Genomic DNA, 20,954 nt, shown 5'->3' on the forward strand with positions numbered 1-20,954 from the left:
GCGCTAACCATGGAGCCAAACAAGCTCAGAAATGAAAAGGTCTTCAGGTATTGTGGAAAAATTTTGACTTTTTACGTTACATTTGAGATCCCTTAACACCGCTCCCGGGTGGGCTCGAACAACCAACCTTTCGGTTAACAGCTGAACGCGCTAACCATTGCGCCACGGAAGCCCAAAAATTAAATGTTCGTCAGGTATTGTGGAAAAACCTTTCTTTTTACGTTACATTTGAGACTACACAACACCGCTCCCGGTTGTGATCGAACCACCACCCTTTCGGTTAACAGCCGAACGCGCTAACCATTGCGCCACGGAAGCCCAAAAATTAAATGTTCGTCAGGTATTGTGGAAAAACTTTTCTTTTTACGTTACATTTGAGACTACACAACACCGCTCCCGGGTGTGATCGAACCACCAACCTTTCGGTTAACAGCCGAACGCGCTATGCATTGCGCAACGGAAGCCCAAAAATCAAATTTCAGTCAGGTATTGTGGAAAAACTTTTCTTTTTACGTTACATTTGAGAACCCTTAACACCGCTCCCGGGTGGGCTCGAACCATCAACCTATTGGTTAACAGCCGAAAGCGCTAACCATTGAGCCACGGAAGCTCAGAAATTGAATGGTTGTCAGGTATTGTGGAAAAGTTATGACTTTTCACGCTACTTCTGAGACCCCACGTCACCTCTCCCTGGTGGGCTCGAACCACCAACCTATTGGTTAACAGCCGAACGCGCTAACCATCGAGCCAAACAAGATCAGAAATGAAAAGGTCTTCAGGTATTGTGGAAAAACTTTGACTTTTTACGTTACATTTGAGATCCCTTAACACCGCTCCCGGGTGGGCTCGAACCACCAACCTTTCGGTTAACAGCTGAACGCGCTAACCATTGCGCCACGGAAGCCCAAAAATTAAATGTTCGTCAGGTATTGTGGAAAAACTTTTCTTTTTACGTTACATTTGAGACTACACAACACCGCTCCCGGGTGTGATCGAACCACCACCCTTTCGGTTAACAGCCGAACGCGCTAACCATTGCGCCACGGAAGCCCAAAAATTAAATGTCCGTCAGGTATTGTGGAAAAACTTTTCTTTTTACGTTACATTTGAGACTCCATAACACCGCTCCCGGGTGGGCTCGAACCACCAACCTATTGGTTAACAGCCGAACGCGCTAACCATTGAGCCACGGAAGCTCAGAAATTAAATGGTTGTCAGGTATTGTGGAAAAGTTATGTCTTTTCACGCTACATCTGAGACCCCAACCTTTCGGTTAACAGCTGAACGCGCTAACCATTGCGCCACGGAAGCCCACAAATTAAATGTTCGTCAGGTATTGTGGAAAAACTCTGACTTTTTACGTTACATTTGAGATCCCATAACGCCGCTCCCGTGTGGGCTCGAACCACCAAACCTATTGGTTAACAGCCGAACGCGCTAAACATTGAGCCACGGAAGCTCAGAAATTAAATTTTTGTCACGTATTGTGGAAAAGTTTTGACTTTTTACGCTACATCTGAGACACCGAAACACCTCTCCCGGGTGGGCTCGAACCACCAACCTTTCGGTTAACAGCCGAACGCGCTAACCATTGCGCCAAGGAAGCCCAAAAATTAAATGTCCGTCAGGTATTGTGGAAAAACTTTTCTTTTTACGTTACATTTGAGACTACATAACACCGCTCCCGGGTGGGCTCGAACCACCAACCTATTGGTTAACAGCCGAACGCGCTAACCATTGAGCCACGGAAGCTCAGAAATTAAATGGTTGTCAGGTATTGTGGAAAAGTTATGTCTTTTCACGCTACATCTGAGACCCCAACCTTTCGGTTAACAGCCGAACGCGCTAACCATTGCGCCACGGAAGCCCAAAAATTAAATGTCCGTCAGGTATTGTGGAAAAACTTTTCTTTTTACGTTACATTTGAGACTACATAACACCGCTCCCGGGTGGGCTCGAACCACCAACCTATTGGTTAACAGCCGAACGCGCTAACCATTGAGCCACGGAAGCTCAGAAATTAAATGGTTGTCAGGTATTGTGGAAAAGTTATGTCTTTTCACGCTACATCTGAGACCCCAACCTTTCGGTTAACAGCTGAACGCGCTAACCATTGCGCCACGGAAGCCCACAAATTAAATGTTCGTCAGGTATTGTGGAAAAACTCTGACTTTTTACGTTACATTTGAGATCCCATAACGCCGCTCCCGTGTGGGCTCGAACCACCAAACCTATTGGTTAACAGCCGAACGCGCTAAACATTGAGCCACGGAAGCTCAGAAATTAAATTTTTGTCACGTATTGTGGAAAAGTTTTGACTTTTTACGCTACATCTGAGACACCGAAACACCTCTCCCGGGTGGGCTCGAACCACCAACCTTTCGGTTAACAGCCGAACGCGCTAACCATTGCGCCAAGGAAGCCCAAAAATTAAATGTCCGTCAGGTATTGTGGAAAAACTTTTCTTTTTACGTTACATTTGAGACTCCATAACACCGCTCCCGGGTGGGCTCGAACCACCAACCTATTGGTTAACAGCCGAACGCGCTAACCATTGAGCCACGGAAGCTCAGAAATTAAATGGTTGTCAGGTATTGTGGAAAAGTTATGTCTTTTCACGCTACATCTGAGACCCCAACCTTTCGGTTAACAGCTGAACGCGCTAACCATTGCGCCACGGAAGCCCACAAATTAAATGTTCGTCAGGTATTGTGGAAAAACTCTGACTTTTTACGTTACATTTGAGATCCCATAACGCCGCTCCCGTGTGGGCTCGAACCACCAAACCTATTGGTTAACAGCCGAACGCGCTAAACATTGAGCCACGGAAGCTCAGAAATTAAATTTTTGTCACGTATTGTGGAAAAGTTTTGACTTTTTACGCTACATCTGAGACACCGAAACACCTCTCCCGGGTGGGCTCGAACCACCAACCTTTCGGTTAACAGCCGAACGCGCTAACCATTGCGCCAAGGAAGCCCAAAAATTAAATGTCCGTCAGGTATTGTGGAAAAACTTTTCTTTTTACGTTACATTTGAGACTACATAACACCGCTCCCGGGTGGGCTCGAACCACCAACCTATTGGTTAACAGCCGAACGCGCTAACCATTGAGCCACGGAAGCTCAGAAATTAAATGGTTGTCAGGTATTGTGGAAAAGTTATGTCTTTTCACGCTACATCTGAGACCCCAACCTTTCGGTTAACAGCCGAACGCGCTAACCATTGCGCCACGGAAGCCCAAAAATTAAATGTCCGTCAGGTATTGTGGAAAAACTTTTCTTTTTACGTTACATTTGAGACTACATAACACCGCTCCAGGGTGGGCTCGAACAACCAACCTATTGGTTAACAGCCGAACGCGCTAACCATTGAGCCACGGAAGCTCAGAAATTAAATGGTTGTCAGGTATTGTGGAAAAGTTATGTCTTTTCACGCTACATCTGAGACCCCAACCTTTCGGTTAACAGCTGAACGCGCTAACCATTGCGCCACGGAAGCCCACAAATTAAATGTTCGTCAGGTATTGTGGAAAAACTCTGACTTTTTACGTTACATTTGAGATCCCATAACGCCGCTCCCGTGTGGGCTCGAACCACCAAACCTATTGGTTAACAGCCGAACGCGCTAAACATTGAGCCACGGAAGCTCAGAAATTAAATTTTTGTCACGTATTGTGGAAAAGTTTTGACTTTTTACGCTACATCTGAGACACCGAAACACCTCTCCCGGGTGGGCTCGAACCACCAACCTTTCGGTTAACAGCCGAACGCGCTAACCATTGCGCCAAGGAAGCCCAAAAATTAAATGTCCGTCAGGTATTGTGGAAAAACTTTTCTTTTTACGTTACATTTGAGACTACATAACACCGCTCCCGGGTGGGCTCGAACCACCAACCTATTGGTTAACAGCCGAACGCGCTAACCATTGAGCCACGGAAGCTCAGAAATTAAATGGTTGTCAGGTATTGTGGAAAAGTTATGACTTTTCACGCTACTTCTGAGACCCCACGTCACCTCTCCCGGGTGGGCTCGAACCACCAACCTATTGGTTAACAGCCGAACGCGCTAACCATGGAGCCAAGGAAGCCCAAAAATTACATGCTCGTCAGGTATTGTGGAAAAACTCTGACTTTTTACGTTACATTTGAGAAACCTTAACACCGCTCCCGGGTGGGCTCGAACCATCAACCTATTGGTTAACAGCCGAACGCGCTAACCATTGAGCCACGGAAGCTCAGAAATTAAATGGTTGTCAGGTATTGTGGAAAAGTTATGTCTTTTCACGCTACATCTGAGACCCCAACCTTTCGGTTAACAGCCGAACGCGCTAACCATTGCGCCACGGAAGCCCAAAAATTAAATGTCCGTCAGGTATTGTGGAAAAACTTTTCTTTTTACGTTACATTTGAGACTACATAACACCGCTCCCGGGTGGGCTCGAACCACCAACCTATTGGTTAACAGCCGAACGCGCTAACCATTGAGCCACGGAAGCTCAGAAATTAAATGGTTGTCAGGTATTGTGGAAAAGTTATGTCTTTTCACGCTACATCTGAGACCCCAACCTTTCGGTTAACAGCTGAACGCGCTAACCATTGCGCCACGGAAGCCCACAAATTAAATGTTCGTCAGGTATTGTGGAAAAACTCTGACTTTTTACGTTACATTTGAGATCCCATAACGCCGCTCCCGTGTGGGCTCGAACCACCAAACCTATTGGTTAACAGCCGAACGCGCTAAACATTGAGCCACGGAAGCTCAGAAATTAAATTTTTGTCACGTATTGTGGAAAAGTTTTGACTTTTTACGCTACATCTGAGACACCGAAACACCTCTCCCGGGTGGGCTCGAACCACCAACCTTTCGGTTAACAGCCGAACGCGCTAACCATTGCGCCAAGGAAGCCCAAAAATTAAATGTCCGTCAGGTATTGTGGAAAAACTTTTCTTTTTACGTTACATTTGAGACTACATAACACCGCTCCCGGGTGGGCTCGAACCACCAACCTATTGGTTAACAGCCGAACGCGCTAACCATTGAGCCACGGAAGCTCAGAAATTAAATGGTTGTCAGGTATTGTGGAAAAGTTATGTCTTTTCACGCTACATCTGAGACCCCAACCTTTCGGTTAACAGCCGAACGCGCTAACCATTGCGCCACGGAAGCCCAAAAATTAAATGTCCGTCAGGTATTGTGGAAAAACTTTTCTTTTTACGTTACATTTGAGACTACATAACACCGCTCCCGGGTGGGCTCGAACCACCAACCTATTGGTTAACAGCCGAACGCGCTAACCATTGAGCCACGGAAGCTCAGAAATTAAATGGTTGTCAGGTATTGTGGAAAAGTTATGTCTTTTCACGCTACATCTGAGACCCCAACCTTTCGGTTAACAGCTGAACGCGCTAACCATTGCGCCACGGAAGCCCAAAAATTAAATGTTCGTCAGGTATTGTGGAAAAACTTTTGTTTTTACGTTACATTTGAGACTACACAACGCCGCTCCCGGGTGTGATGGAACCACCAACCTATTGGTTAACTGCCGAACGCGCTAACCATTGCGCCACGGAAGCCCACAAATTAAATGTTCGTCAGGTATTGTGGAAAAACTCTGACTTTTTACGTTACATTTGAGAACCCTTAACACCGCTCCCGGGTGGGCTCGAACCATCAACCTATTGGTTAACAGCCGAACGCGCTAACCATTGAGCCACGGAAGCTCAGAAATTAAATGGTTGTCAGGTATTGTGGAAAAGTTATGACTTTTCACGCTACTTCTGAGACCCCACGTCACCTCTCCCGGGTGGGCTCGAACCACCAACCTATTGGTTAACAGCCGAACGCGCTAACCATGGAGCCAAACAAGCTCAGAAATGAAAAGGTCTTCAGGTATTGTGGAAAAATTTTGACTTTTTACGTTACATTTGAGATCCCTTAACACCGCTCCCGGGTGGGCTCGAACAACCAACCTTTCGGTTAACAGCTGAACGCGCTAACCATTGCGCCACGGAAGCCCAAAAATTAAATGTTCGTCAGGTATTGTGGAAAAACCTTTCTTTTTACGTTACATTTGAGACTACACAACACCGCTCCCGGTTGTGATCGAACCACCACCCTTTCGGTTAACAGCCGAACGCGCTAACCATTGCGCCACGGAAGCCCAAAAATTAAATGTTCGTCAGGTATTGTGGAAAAACTTTTCTTTTTACGTTACATTTGAGACTACACAACACCGCTCCCGGGTGTGATCGAACCACCAACCTTTCGGTTAACAGCCGAACGCGCTAAGCATTGCGCAACGGAAGCCCAAAAATCAAATTTCAGTCAGGTATTGTGGAAAAACTTTTCTTTTTACGTTACATTTGAGAACCCTTAACACCGCTCCCGGGTGGGCTCGAACCATCAACCTATTGGTTAACAGCCGAACGCGCTAACCATTGAGCCACGGAAGCTCAGAAATTGAATGGTTGTCAGGTATTGTGGAAAAGTTATGACTTTTCACGCTACTTCTGAGACCCCACGTCACCTCTCCCTGGTGGGCTCGAACCACCAACCTATTGGTTAACAGCCGAACGCGCTAACCATCGAGCCAAACAAGATCAGAAATGAAAAGGTCTTCAGGTATTGTGGAAAAACTTTGACTTTTTACGTTACATTTGAGATCCCTTAACACCGCTCCCGGGTGGGCTCGAACCACCAACCTTTCGGTTAACAGCTGAACGCGCTAACCATTGCGCCACGGAAGCCCAAATATTAAATGTTCGTCAGGTATTGTGGAAAAACTTTTCTTTTTACGTTACATTTGAGACTACACAACACCGCTCCCGGGTGTGATCGAACCACCACCCTTTCGGTTAACAGCCGAACGCGCTAACCATTGCGCCACGGAAGCCCAAAAATTAAATGTCCGTCAGGTATTGTGGAAAAACTTTTCTTTTTACGTTACATTTGAGACTCCATAACACCGCTCCCGGGTGGGCTCGAACCACCAACCTATTGGTTAACAGCCGAACGCGCTAACCATTGAGCCACGGAAGCTCAGAAATTAAATGGTTGTCAGGTATTGTGGAAAAGTTATGTCTTTTCACGCTACATCTGAGACCCCAACCTTTCGGTTAACAGCTGAACGCGCTAACCATTGCGCCACGGAAGCCCACAAATTAAATGTTCGTCAGGTATTGTGGAAAAACTCTGACTTTTTACGTTACATTTGAGATCCCATAACGCCGCTCCCGTGTGGGCTCGAACCACCAAACCTATTGGTTAACAGCCGAACGCGCTAAACATTGAGCCACGGAAGCTCAGAAATTAAATTTTTGTCACGTATTGTGGAAAAGTTTTGACTTTTTACGCTACATCTGAGACACCGAAACACCTCTCCCGGGTGGGCTCGAACCACCAACCTTTCGGTTAACAGCCGAACGCGCTAACCATTGCGCCAAGGAAGCCCAAAAATTAAATGTCCGTCAGGTATTGTGGAAAAACTTTTCTTTTAACGTTACATTTGAGACTATATAACACCGCTCCTGGGTGGGCTCGAACCACCAACCTATTGGTTAACTGCCGAACGCGCTAACCATTGAGCCACGGAAGCTCAGAAATTAAATGATTGTCAGGTATTGTGGAAATGTTATGACTTTTCACGCTACATCTGAGACCCCACGTCACCTCTCCCGGATGGGCTCGAACCACCAACTTATTGGTTAACAGCCGAACGCGCTAACCATGGAGCCAAAAAAGCTCAGGAATGAAAAGGTCTTCAGGTATTGTGGAAAAACTTTGACTTTTTACGTTACATTTGAGATCCCTTAACACCGCTCCCGGGTGGGCTCGAACCACCAACCTTTCGGTTAACAGCCGAACGCGCTAACCATTGAGCCACGGAAGCTCAGAAATTAAATGGTTGTCAGGTATTGTGGAAAAGTTTTGACTTTTTACGCAACATCTGAGACCCCACAACACCTCTCCCGGGTGAGCTCGAACCAGCAACCTTTCGGTTAACAGCCGAACGCGCTAACCATTGCGCCACGGTGGCCCAAAAATTAAATGTTCATCAGGTATTGTGGAAAAACTCTGACTTTTTACGTTACATTTGAGATCCCATAACGCCGCTCCCGTGTGGGCTCGAACCACCAAACCTATTGGTTAACAGCCGAACGCGCTAACCATTGAGCCACGGAAGCTCAGAAATTAAATTTTTGTCACGTATTGTGGAAAAGTTTTGACTTTTTACGCTACATCTGAGACACCGAAACACCTCTCCCGGGTGGGCTCGAACCACCAACCTTACGGTTAACAGCCGAACGCGCTAACCATGGAGCCAAACAAGCACAGAAATGAAAAGGTCTTCAGGTATTGTGGAAAAACTTTGACTTTTTACGTTACATTTGAGATCCCTTAACACCGCTCCCGGGTGGGCTCGAACCACCAACCTTTCAGTTAACAGCTGAACGCGCTAACCATTGCGCCACGGAAGCCCAAAAATTAAATGTTCGTCAGGTATTGTGGAAAAACTTTTCTTTTTACGTTACATTTGAGACTACACAACACCGCTCCCGGGTGTGATCGAACCACCAACCTTTCGGTTAACAGCCGAACGCGCTAACCATTGCGCCAAGGAAGCCCAAAAATTAAATGTCCGTCAGGTATTGTGGAAAAACTTTTCTTTTAACGTTACATTTGAGACTATATAACACCGCTCCCGGGTGGGCTCGAACCACCAACCTATTGGTTAACTGCCGAACGCACTAACCATTGAGCCACGGAAGCTCAGAAATTAAATGGTTGTCAGGTATTGTGGAAAAGTTAAGACTTTTCACGCTACATCTGAGACCCCACGTCACCTCTCCCGGATGGGCTCGAACCACCAACTTATTGGTTAACAGCCGAACGCGCTAACCATGGAGCCAAACAAGCTCAGGAATGAAAAGGTCTTCAGGTATTGTGGAAAAACTTTGACTTTTTACGTTACATTTGAGATCCCTTAACACCGCTCCCGGGTGGGCTCGAACCACCAACCTTTCGGTTAACAGCCGAACGCGCTAACCATTGAGCCACGGAAGCTCAGAAATTAAATGGTTGTCAGGTATTGTGGAAAAGTTTTGACTTTTTACGCAACATCTGAGACCCCACAACACCTCTCCCGGGTGGGCTCGAACCACCAACCTTTCAGTTAACAGCTGAACGCGCTAACCATTGCGCCACGGAAGCCCAAAAATTAAATGTTCGTCAGGTATTGTGGAAAAACTTTTCTTTTTACGTTACATTTGAGACTACACAACACCGCTCCCGGGTGTGATCGAACCACCAACCTTTCGGTTAACAGCCGAACGCGCTAACCATTGCGCCAAGGAAGCCCAAAAATTAAATGTCCGTCAGGTATTGTGGAAAAACTTTTCTTTTAACGTTACATTTGAGACTATATAACACCGCTCCCGGGTGGGCTCGAACCACCAACCTATTGGTTAACTGCCGAACGCACTAACCATTGAGCCACGGAAGCTCAGAAATTAAATGGTTGTCAGGTATTGTGGAAAAGTTATGACTTTTCACGCTACATCTGAGACCCCACAACACCTCTCCCGGGTGGGCTCGAACCAAGGTTCTTATAGAAACTTCGTATTATAAGGTTGGCTTATAAAGCCGTTTTTTAAAACGAAAAATCTGGCTCGAAAAACGGGGGGCAATACTTTGGTTTTTTCCCTTCTTATGACGTGGTTGGATCCCGGGGAACCAAAGGAAACAAGACTTCGCGTTTGAGCATCCTCTCGAATAATGGCCCGTTCCTCCTATAGGAGGAAAGTTAAACGCGGGAAGCCGGGAACCCAGTAACGACTCGAGTGCGAAGTTTGGCCGGGGACTTGCCGCGTCCTGCGGCGGTTCACCGCGGTTGGTTAAAAATGAAAATTAAAAATGTCGAGCTTTGAAAGTTTTTCAAGTTTCAAATAACGTAAGAATAAACCCCTTTTATGCTAATTTCAAGCAATACATGAGTGGTATTACTATTAAACTCTAAATTTCATAAATTATAGCGACCAAGGCTTAGCTCCAACTTTCCATTTAAGAATTAAGATTGAACATCAATTCAATTTGTAATCTGCCTAAGTTCAGACTGCATCTCATTTTAAGTTACAGCTGAAATAAAATGCCTGGCCTGCGGTGCTCCGTGCTTGACTGTGATAATTCATTAATAAGGACAAAAGGTATATCGGGAGAAGAAAATGGAAAAGCTCACTATGTAGAAACAGAATATTTATAATTCTCAGATACATTTGTGATAAATTTGGTTCTACAGTTGATACAGTATTACACTAGCGTTTCTAGGCTAGTCAATAAATTTTATTGTAAACAAAGTGTCCTAATTACAACACATGTTAAAGCTAAAGTATGTGATAATTTTCTAAATTTCTACCTCATTTTTGTTAAAAATAAAATGGACTATTGAGAGCTGAATTTATAGAATCAAAAATTAAGAAGTTATATATTCATTTAGGTCTACTGTGTTAAGAATTTGGAAACGTATACGTTATAATATGCAATAGAAAAATATTCCACTTCACGCATTTTGCTAAGACAGACATTTTTGAAATCCGCGTAATACCCCCAAAAATCTACTTTCCAAAGGCTGTTGGGATCCAGCTACGTCACTCGCGACTGCCCGGAGAGGAGAGAGAATTTTCCTTTCAGCGAGACGTTTTTTTTCGCAAATAAGCACCCCTTGGGCTCGAACCACCAACCTTTCGGTTAACAGCTGAACGCGCTAACCATTGCGCCAAGGAAGCTCAAAAATTAAATGTTCGTCAGGTATTGTGGAAAAACTCTGACTTTTTACGTTACATTTGAGATCCCATAACACCGCTCCCGGCTGGGTTCGAACCACCAACCTATTGGTTAACAGCCGAAAGCGCTAACCATTGAGCCACGGAAGCTCAGAAATTAAATGTTTGTCACGTATTGTGGAAAAGTTTTGACTTTTTACGCAACATCTGAGACCCCACAACACCTCTCCCGGGTGGGCTCGAACCAGCAACCTTTCGGTTAACAGCCGAACGCGCTAACCATTGCGCCACGGTGGCCCAAAAATTAAATGTTCATCAGGTATTGTGGAAAAACTCTGACTTTTTACGTTACATTTGAGATCCCATAACGCCGCTCCCGTGTGGGCTCGAACCACCAAACCTATTGGTTAACAGCCGAACGCGCTAACCATTGAGCCACGGAAGCTAAGAAATTAAATTTTTGTCACGTATTGTGGAAACGTTTTGACTTTTTACGCTACATCTGAGACACCGAAACACCTCTCCCGGGTGGGCTCGAACCACCAACCTTTCGGTTAACAGCCGAACGCGCTAACCATTGCGCCAAGGAAGCCCAAAAATTAAATGTCCGTCAGGTATTGTGGAAAAACTTTTCTTTTAACGTTACATTTGAGACTATATAACACCGCTCCTGGGTGGGCTCGAACCACCAACCTATTGGTTAACTGCCGAACGCGCTAACCATTGAGCCACGGAAGCTCAGAAATTAAATGATTGTCAGGTATTGTGGAAATGTTATGACTTTTCACGCTACATCTGAGACCCCACGTCACCTCTCCCGGATGGGCTCGAACCACCAACTTATTGGTTAACAGCCGAACGCGCTAACCATGGAGCCAAAAAAGCTCAGGAATGAAAAGGTCTTCAGGTATTGTGGAAAAACTTTGACTTTATACGTTACATTTGAGATCCCTTAACACCGCTCCCGGGTGGGCTCGAACCACCAACCTTTCGGTTAACAGCCGAACGCGCTAACCATTGAGCCACGGAAGCTCAGAAATTAAATGGTTGTCAGGTATTGTGGAAAAGTTTTGACTTTTTACGCAACATCTGAGACCCCACAACACCTCTCCCGGGTGAGCTCGAACCAGCAACCTTTCGGTTAACAGCCGAACGCGCTAACCATTGCGCCACGGTGGCCCAAAAATTAAATGTTCATCAGGTATTGTGGAAAAACTCTGACTTTTTACGTTACATTTGAGATCCCATAACGCCGCTCCCGTGTGGGCTCGAACCACCAAACCTATTGGTTAACAGCCGAACGCGCTAACCATTGAGCCACGGAAGCTCAGAAATTAAATTTTTGTCACGTATTGTGGAAAAGTTTTGACTTTTTACGCTACATCTGAGACACCGAAACACCTCTCCCGGGTGGGCTCGAACCACCAACCTTACGGTTAACAGCCGAACGCGCTAACCATGGAGCCAAACAAGCACAGAAATGAAAAGGTCTTCAGGTATTGTGGAAAAACTTTGACTTTTTACGTTACATTTGAGATCCCTTAACACCGCTCCCGGGTGGGCTCGAACCACCAACCTTTCAGTTAACAGCTGAACGCGCTAACCATTGCGCCACGGAAGCCCAAAAATTAAATGTTCGTCAGGTATTGTGGAAAAACTTTTCTTTTTACGTTACATTTGAGACTACACAACACCGCTCCCGGGTGTGATCGAACCACCAACCTTTCGGTTAACAGCCGAACGCGCTAACCATTGCGCCAAGGAAGCCCAAAAATTAAATGTCCGTCAGGTATTGTGGAAAAACTTTTCTTTTAACGTTACATTTGAGACTATATAACACCGCTCCCGGGTGGGCTCGAACCACCAACCTATTGGTTAACTGCCGAACGCACTAACCATTGAGCCACGGAAGCTCAGAAATTAAATGGTTGTCAGGTATTGTGGAAAAGTTAAGACTTTTCACGCTACATCTGAGACCCCACGTCACCTCTCCCGGATGGGCTCGAACCACCAACTTATTGGTTAACAGCCGAACGCGCTAACCATGGAGCCAAACAAGCTCAGGAATGAAAAGGTCTTCAGGTATTGTGGAAAAACTTTGACTTTTTACGTTACATTTGAGATCCCTTAACACCGCTCCCGGGTGGGCTCGAACCACCAACCTTTCGGTTAACAGCCGAACGCGCTAACCATTGAGCCACGGAAGCTCAGAAATTAAATGGTTGTCAGGTATTGTGGAAAAGTTTTGACTTTTTACGCAACATCTGAGACCCCACAACACCTCTCCCGGGTGGGCTCGAACCACCAACCTTTCAGTTAACAGCTGAACGCGCTAACCATTGCGCCACGGAAGCCCAAAAATTAAATGTTCGTCAGGTATTGTGGAAAAACTTTTCTTTTTACGTTACATTTGAGACTACACAACACCGCTCCCGGGTGTGATCGAACCACCAACCTTTCGGTTAACAGCCGAACGCGCTAACCATTGCGCCAAGGAAGCCCAAAAATTAAATGTCCGTCAGGTATTGTGGAAAAACTTTTCTTTTAACGTTACATTTGAGACTATATAACACCGCTCCCGGGTGGGCTCGAACCACCAACCTATTGGTTAACTGCCGAACGCACTAACCATTGAGCCACGGAAGCTCAGAAATTAAATGGTTGTCAGGTATTGTGGAAAAGTTATGACTTTTCACGCTACATCTGAGACCCCACAACACCTCTCCCGGGTGGGCTCGAACCAAGGTTCTTATAGAAACTTCGTATTATAAGGTTGGCTTATAAAGCCGTTTTTTAAAACGAAAAATCTGGCTCGAAAAACGGGGGGCAATACTTTGGTTTTTTCCCTTCTTATGACGTGGTTGGATCCCGGGGAACCAAAGGAAACAAGACTTCGCGTTTGAGCATCCTCTCGAATAATGGCCCGTTCCTCCTATAGGAGGAAAGTTAAACGCGGGAAGCCGGGAACCCAGTAACGACTCGAGTGCGAAGTTTGGCCGGGGACTTGCCGCGTCCTGCGGCGGTTCACCGCGGTTGGTTAAAAATGAAAATTAAAAATGTCGAGCTTTGAAAGTTTTTCAAGTTTCAAATAACGTAAGAATAAACCCCTTTTATGCTAATTTCAAGCAATACATGAGTGGTATTACTATTAAACTCTAAATTTCATAAATTATAGCGACCAAGGCTTAGCTCCAACTTTCCATTTAAGAATTAAGATTGAACATCAATTCAATTTGTAATCTGCCTAAGTTCAGACTGCATCTCATTTTAAGTTACAGCTGAAATAAAATGCCTGGCCTGCGGTGCTCCGTGCTTGACTGTGATAATTCATTAATAAGGACAAAAGGTATATCGGGAGAAGAAAATGGAAAAGCTCACTATGTAGAAACAGAATATTTATAATTCTCAGATACATTTGTGATAAATTTGGTTCTACAGTTGATACAGTATTACACTAGCGTTTCTAGGCTAGTCAATAAATTTTATTGTAAACAAAGTGTCCTAATTACAACACATGTTAAAGCTAAAGTATGTGATAATTTTCTAAATTTCTACCTCATTTTTGTTAAAAATAAAATGGACTATTGAGAGCTGAATTTATAGAATCAAAAATTAAGAAGTTATATATTCATTTAGGTCTACTGTGTTAAGAATTTGGAAACGTATACGTTATAATATGCAATAGAAAAATATTCCACTTCACGCATTTTGCTAAGACAGACATTTTTGAAATCCGCGTAATACCCCCAAAAATCTACTTTCCAAAGGCTGTTGGGATCCAGCTACGTCACTCGCGACTGCCCGGAGAGGAGAGAGAATTTTCCTTTCAGCGAGACGTTTTTTTTCGCAAATAAGCACCCCTTGGGCTCGAACCACCAACCTTTCGGTTAACAGCTGAACGCGCTAACCATTGCGCCAAGGAAGCTCAAAAATTAAATGTTCGTCAGGTATTGTGGAAAAACTCTGACTTTTTACGTTACATTTGAGATCCCATAACACCGCTCCCGGCTGGGTTCGAACCACCAACCTATTGGTTAACAGCCGAAAGCGCTAACCATTGAGCCACGGAAGCTCAGAAATTAAATGTTTGTCACGTATTGTGGAAAAGTTTTGACTTTTTACGCAACATCTGAGACCCCACAACACCTCTCCCGGGTGGGCTCGAACCAGCAACCTTTCGGTTAACAGCCGAACGCGCTAACCATTGCGCCACGGTGGCCCAAAAATTAAATGTTCATCAGGTATTGTGGAAAAACTCTGACTTTTTACGTTACATTTGAGATCCCATAACGCCGCTCCCGTGTGGGCTCGAACCACCAAACCTATTGGTTAACAGCCGAACGCGCTAACCATTGAGCCACGGAAGCTAAGAAATTAAATTTTTGTCACGTATTGTGGAAACGTTTTGACTTTTTACGCTACATCTGAGACACCGAAACACCTCTCCCGGGTGGGCTCGAACCACCAACCTTTCGGTTAACAGCCGAACGCGCTAACCATGGAGCCAAACAAGCACAGAAATGAAAAGGTCTTCAGGTATTGTGGAAAAACTTTGGCTTTTTACGTCACATTTGAGACTTCACAACACCGCTCCCGGGTGGGCTCGAACCAGCAACCTATTGGTTAAGAGCCGAACGCGATAACCATTGCGCCACGGAAGCCCAAAAATTAAATGTTCGTCAGGTATTGTGGAAAAACTCTGACTTTTTACGTTACATTTGAGATCCCATAACACCGCTCCCGGGTGGGTTCGAACCACCAACCTATTGGTTAACAGCCGAAAGCGCTAACCATTGAGCCACGGAAGCTCAGAAATTAAATGTTTGTCACGTATTGTGGAAAAGTTTTGACTTTTTACGCTACATCTGAGACCCCACAACACCTCTCCCGGGTGGGTTCGAACCACCAACCTTTCGGTTAACAGCTGAACGCGCTAACCATTGCTCCACGGAAGCCCAAAAGTTAAATGTTCGTCAGGTATTGTTGAAAAACTCTGACTTTTCACGCTACATCTGAGACCCCACAACACCTCTCCCGGGTGGGCTCGAACCACCAACCTTTCGGTTAACAGCCGAACGCGCTAACCATTGAGCCACGGAAGCTCAGGAAATAAATGGTTGTCAGGTATTGTGGAAAAGTTATGACTTTTCACGCTACATCTGAGATCCCACTACACCTCTCACGGGTGGGCTCTAACCACCAACCTATTGGTTAACAGCCGAACGCGCTTACCATTGCGCCACGGAAGCCCAAAAATTAGATGGTCGTCAGGTATTGTGGAAAAACTTTGGCTTTTTACGTTACATTTGAGATCCCACAACACCGCTCCCGGGTGGGCTCGAACCACCAAACTATTGGTTAACAGCCGAACGCGATAACCATTGAGCCACCGGAGATCAGAAATTAAATGGTTTTCATGTATTGTGGAAAAGTTATGACTTTTCACGCTACATCTGAGACCCCACAACACCTCTCCCGGGTGGGCTCGAAACACCACCCTTTCGGTTAACAGCTGAACGCGCTAACCATTGTGCCACGGAAGCCCAAAAATTAAATGTTCGTCAGGTATTGTGGAAAAACTCTGACTTTTTACGTTACATTCGAGATCCCATAACACCGCTCCCGGGTGGGCTCGAACCACCAACCTTTCGGTTAACAGCTGAACGCGCTAACCATTGCGCCACGGAAGCCCAAAAATTAAATGTTCGTCAGGTATTGTGGAAAAACTATGACTTTTTACGTTACATTTGAGATCCCATAACACCGCTCCCGGGTGGGCTCGAACCACCAACCTATTGGTTAACAGCCGAACGCGCTAACAATTGAGCCACGGAAGCTCAGAAATTAAATGGATGTCAGGTATTGTGAAAAAGTTATGACTTTTCACGCTACATCTGAGACCCCACGTCACCTCTCCCGGGTGGGCTCGAACCACCAACCTATTGGTTAACAGCCGAACGCGACAACCATTGAGCCAAGGGAGCTCAGAAATTAAATGGTTGTCACGTATTGGGCAAAAGTTATGACTTTTCACGCTACATCTGAGACCCCACAACACCTCTCCCGGGTGGGCTCGAACCACCAACCTTTCGGTTAACAGCTGAACGCGCTAACCATTGCGCCACGGAAGCCCAAAAATTAAATGTTCGTCAGGTATTGTGGAAAAACTCTGACTTTCTACGTTACATTTGAGATCCCATAACACCGCTCCCGGGTGGGCTCGAACAACCAACCTATTGGTTAACAGCCGAACGCGCTAACCATTGAGCCACGGAAGCTCAGAAAATAAATGGTTGTCAGGTATTGTGGAAAAGTTATGACTTTTCACGCTACATCTGAGACCCCACTACACCTCTCACGGGTGGGCTCTAACCACCAACCTATTGGTTAACAGCCGAACGCGCTTACCATTGCGCCACGGAAGCCCAAAAATTAGATGGTCGTCAGGTATTGTGGAAAAACTTTGGCTTTTTACGTTACATTTGAGATCCCACAACACCGCTCCCGGGTGGGCTCGAACCACCAAACTATTGGTTAACAGCCGAACGCGATAACCATTGAGCCACCGGAGATCAGAAATTAAATGGTTGTCATGTATTGTGGAAAAGTTATGACTTTTCACGCTACATCTGAGACCCCACAACACCTCTCCCGGGTGGGCTCGAAACACCAACCTTTCGGTTAACAGCTGAACGCGCTAACCATTGTGCCACGGAAGCCCAAAAATTAAATGTTCGTCAGGTATTGTGGAAAAACTCTGACTTTTTACGTTACATTCGAGATCCCATAACACCTCTCCCGGGTGGGCTCGAACCACCAACCTTTCGGTAAACAGCTGAACGCGCTAACCATTGCGTCACGGAAGCCCAAAAATTAAATGTTCGTCAGGTATTGTGGAAAAACTCTGACTTTTTACGTTACATTTGAGATCCCAAAACACCGCTCCCGGGTGGGCTCGAACCACCAACCTATTGGTTAACAGCCGAACGCGCTAACAATTGAGCCACGGAAGCTCAGAAATTAAATGGATGTCAGGTATTGTGAAAAAGTTATGACTTTTCACGCTACATCTGAGACCCCACGTCACCTCTCCCGGGTGGGCTCGAACCACCAACCTATTGGTTAACAGCCGAACGCGACAACCATTGAGCCAAGGGAGCTCAGAAATTAAATGGTTGTCACGTATTGGGGAAAAGTTATGACTTTTCACGCTACATCTGAGACCCCACAACACCTCTCCCGGGTGGGCTCGAACCACCAACCTTTCGGTTAACAGCTGAACGCGCTAACCATTGCGCCACGGAAGCCCAAAAATTAAATGTTCGTCAGGTATTGTGGAAAAACTCTGACTTTTTACGTTACATTTGAGATCCCATAACACCGCTCCCGGGTGGGCTCGAACCACCAACCTATTGGTTAACAGCCGAACGCGCTAACAATTGAGCCACGGAAGCTCAGAAATTAAATGGATGTCAGGTATTGTGAAAAAGTTATGACTTTTCACGCTACATCTGAGACCCCACGTCACCTCTCCCCGGTGGGCTCGAACCACCAACCTATTGGTTAACAGCCGAACGCGAAAACCATTGAGCCAAGGGAGCTCAGAAATTAAATGGTTGTCACGTATTGGGGAAAAGTTATGACTTTTCACGCTACATCTGAGACCCCACAACACCTCTCCCGGGTGGGCTCGAACCACCAACCTTTCGGTTAACAGCTGAACGCGCTAACCATTGTGCCACGGAAGCCCAAAAATTAAATGTTCGTCAGGTATTGTGGAAAAACTCTGACTTTTTACGTTACATTCGAGATCCCATAACACCTCTCCCGGGTGGGCTCGAACCACCAACCTTTCGGTTAACAGCTGAACGCGCTAACCATTGCGCCACGGAAGCCCAAAAATTAAATGTTCGTCAGGTATTGTGGAAAAACTCTGACTTTTTACGTTACATTTGAGATCCCATAACACCGCTCCCGGGTGGGCTCGAACCACCAACCTATTGGTTAACAGCCGAACGCGCTAACAATTGAGCCACGGAAGCTCAGAAATTAAATGGATGTCAGGTATTGTGAAAAAGTTATGACTTTTCACGCTACATCTGAGACCCCACGTCACCTCTCCCGGGTGGGCTCGAACCACCAACCTATTGGTTAACAGCCGAACGCGACAACCATTGAGCCAAGGGAGCTCAGAAATTAAATGGTTGTCACGTATTGGGGAAAAGTTATGACTTTTCACGCTACATCTGAGACCCCACATCACCTCTCCCGGGTGGGCTCGAACCACCAACCTTTCGGTTAACAGCTGAACGCGCTAACCATTGCGCCACGGAAGCCCAAAAATCAAATGTTCGTCAGGTATTGTGGAAAAACTCTGACTTTTTACGTTACATTTGAGGTCCCTTAACACCGCTCCCGGGTGGGCTCGAACCACCAACCTATTGGTTAACAGCCGAACGCGCTAACCATTGAGCCACGGAAGCTCAGAAATTACATGGTTGTCAGGTATTGTGGAAAAGTTATGACTTTTCACGCTACATCTGAGACCCCACGTCACCTCTCCCGGGTGGGCTCGAACCACCAACCTATTGGTTAACAGCCGAACGCGCTAACCATTGAGCCACGGAAGCTCAGAAATTAAATGGTTGTCACGTATTGTGGAAAAGTTTTGACTTTTTACGCTACATCTGAGACCCCACGTCACCTCTCCCGGGTGGGCTCGAACCACCAACCTTTCGGTTAACAGCTGAACGCGCTAACCATTGCGCCACGGAAGCCCAAAAATTAAATGTTCGTCAGGTATTGTGGAAAAACTCTGACTTTTTACGTTACATTTAAGATCCCTTAACACCGCTCCCGGGTGGGCTCGAACCACCAACCTATTGGTTAACAGCCGAACGCGCTAAACATTTAGCCACGCAAGCTTAGAAATTTAATGGTTGTCACGTATTGTGGAAAAGTTTTGACTTTTTACGCTACATCTGAGACCCCACAACACCTCTCCCGGGTGGGCTCGAACCACCAACCTATTGGTTTACAGCCGAACGCGCTAACCATTGAGCCACGGAAGCTCAGAAATTAAATGGTTGTCAGGTATTGTGGAAAAGTTATGACTTTAAACGCTACATCTGAGACCCAACAACACCTCTCCCGGGTGGGCTCGAACCACCAACCTTTCGGTTAACAGCTGAACGCGCTAACCATTGCGCCACGGAAGCCCAAAAATTATATGTTCGTCAGGTATTGTGGAAAAACTCTGACTTTTTACGTTACATTTGAGATCCCATAACACCGCTCCCGGGTGGGCTCGAACCACCAACTTATTGGTTTACAGCCGAACGCGCTAACCATTGAGCCACGGAAGCTCAGAAAATAAATGTTTGTCACGTATTGTGGAAAAGTTTTGACTTTTTACGCTACATCTGAGACCCCACAACACCTCTCTCGGGTGGGCTCGAACCACCAACCTTTCGGTTAACAGCCGAACAAGCTAACCATTGCGCCAAGGAAGCCCAAAAAATAAATGGTCGTCGGGTATTGTGGAAAAACTTTTCTTTTTACGTAACCTTTGAGACTACACAACACCGCTCCCGGGTGGGCTCGAACCACCAACCTTTCGGTTAACAGCCGAACGTGCTAACCATTGCGCCACGGAAGCCCAAAAATAAAAATGGTCGTCAGGTATTGTGGAAAAGTTATGACTTTTCACGCTACATCTGAGACCCCACAACACCTCTCCCGGGTGGGCTCGAACCACCAACCTTTCGGTTAACAGCTGAACGCGCTAACCATTGCGCCACGGAAGCCCAAAATTTAAATGTTCGTCAGGTATTGTGGAAAAACACTGACTTTCTACGTTACATTTGAGATCCCATAACACCGCTCCCGGGTGGGCTTGAACAACCAACCTATTGGTTAACAGCCGAACGCGCTAACCATTGAGCCACGGAAGCTCAGAAAATAAATGGTTGTCAGGTATTGTGGAAAAGTTATGACTTTTCACGCTACATCTGAGACCCCACTACACCTCTCCCGGGTGGGCTCTAACCACCAACCTATTGGTTAACAGCCGAACGCGCTTACCATTGCGCCACGGAAGCCCAAAAATTAGATGGTCGTCAGGTATTGTGGAAAAACTTTGGCTTTTTACGTTACATTTGAAATCCCACAACAC

General features: G+C 45.9%; 2 long non-coding RNA genes and 1 other non-coding gene across 3 annotated transcripts; 2 read left to right on the top strand and 1 right to left on the bottom strand.

Moving 5' to 3' along the window:
• The first annotated feature begins 9,235 nt into the window (after positions 1-9,235).
• LOC149704070 (uncharacterized) lies at positions 9,236-10,454 on the top strand. The gene is made up of 2 exons (XR_016381677.1): positions 9,236-9,951; positions 10,034-10,454. It is a non-coding gene; the product is annotated as an uncharacterized LOC149704070 (long non-coding RNA).
• Positions 10,455-13,157: 2,703 nt separating this feature from the next.
• On the top strand, positions 13,158-14,376 carry LOC149704071 (uncharacterized). The gene is made up of 2 exons (XR_016381678.1): positions 13,158-13,873; positions 13,956-14,376. It is a non-coding gene; the product is annotated as an uncharacterized LOC149704071 (long non-coding RNA).
• Positions 14,377-20,072: 5,696 nt separating this feature from the next.
• On the bottom strand, positions 20,073-20,145 carry TRNAY-GUA (transfer RNA tyrosine (anticodon GUA)). The gene has a single exon. It is a non-coding gene; the product is annotated as a tRNA-Tyr (tRNA).
• Between the last annotated feature and the right edge of the window lie 809 nt (positions 20,146-20,954).

Source organism: Phalangium opilio, unplaced genomic scaffold, assembly GCF_054372755.1.
Source record: "Phalangium opilio isolate 3A_F unplaced genomic scaffold, DU_Popi_V2 ptg000017l_1, whole genome shotgun sequence".
Lineage (NCBI taxonomy): Eukaryota > Metazoa > Arthropoda > Arachnida > Opiliones > Phalangiidae > Phalangium > Phalangium opilio.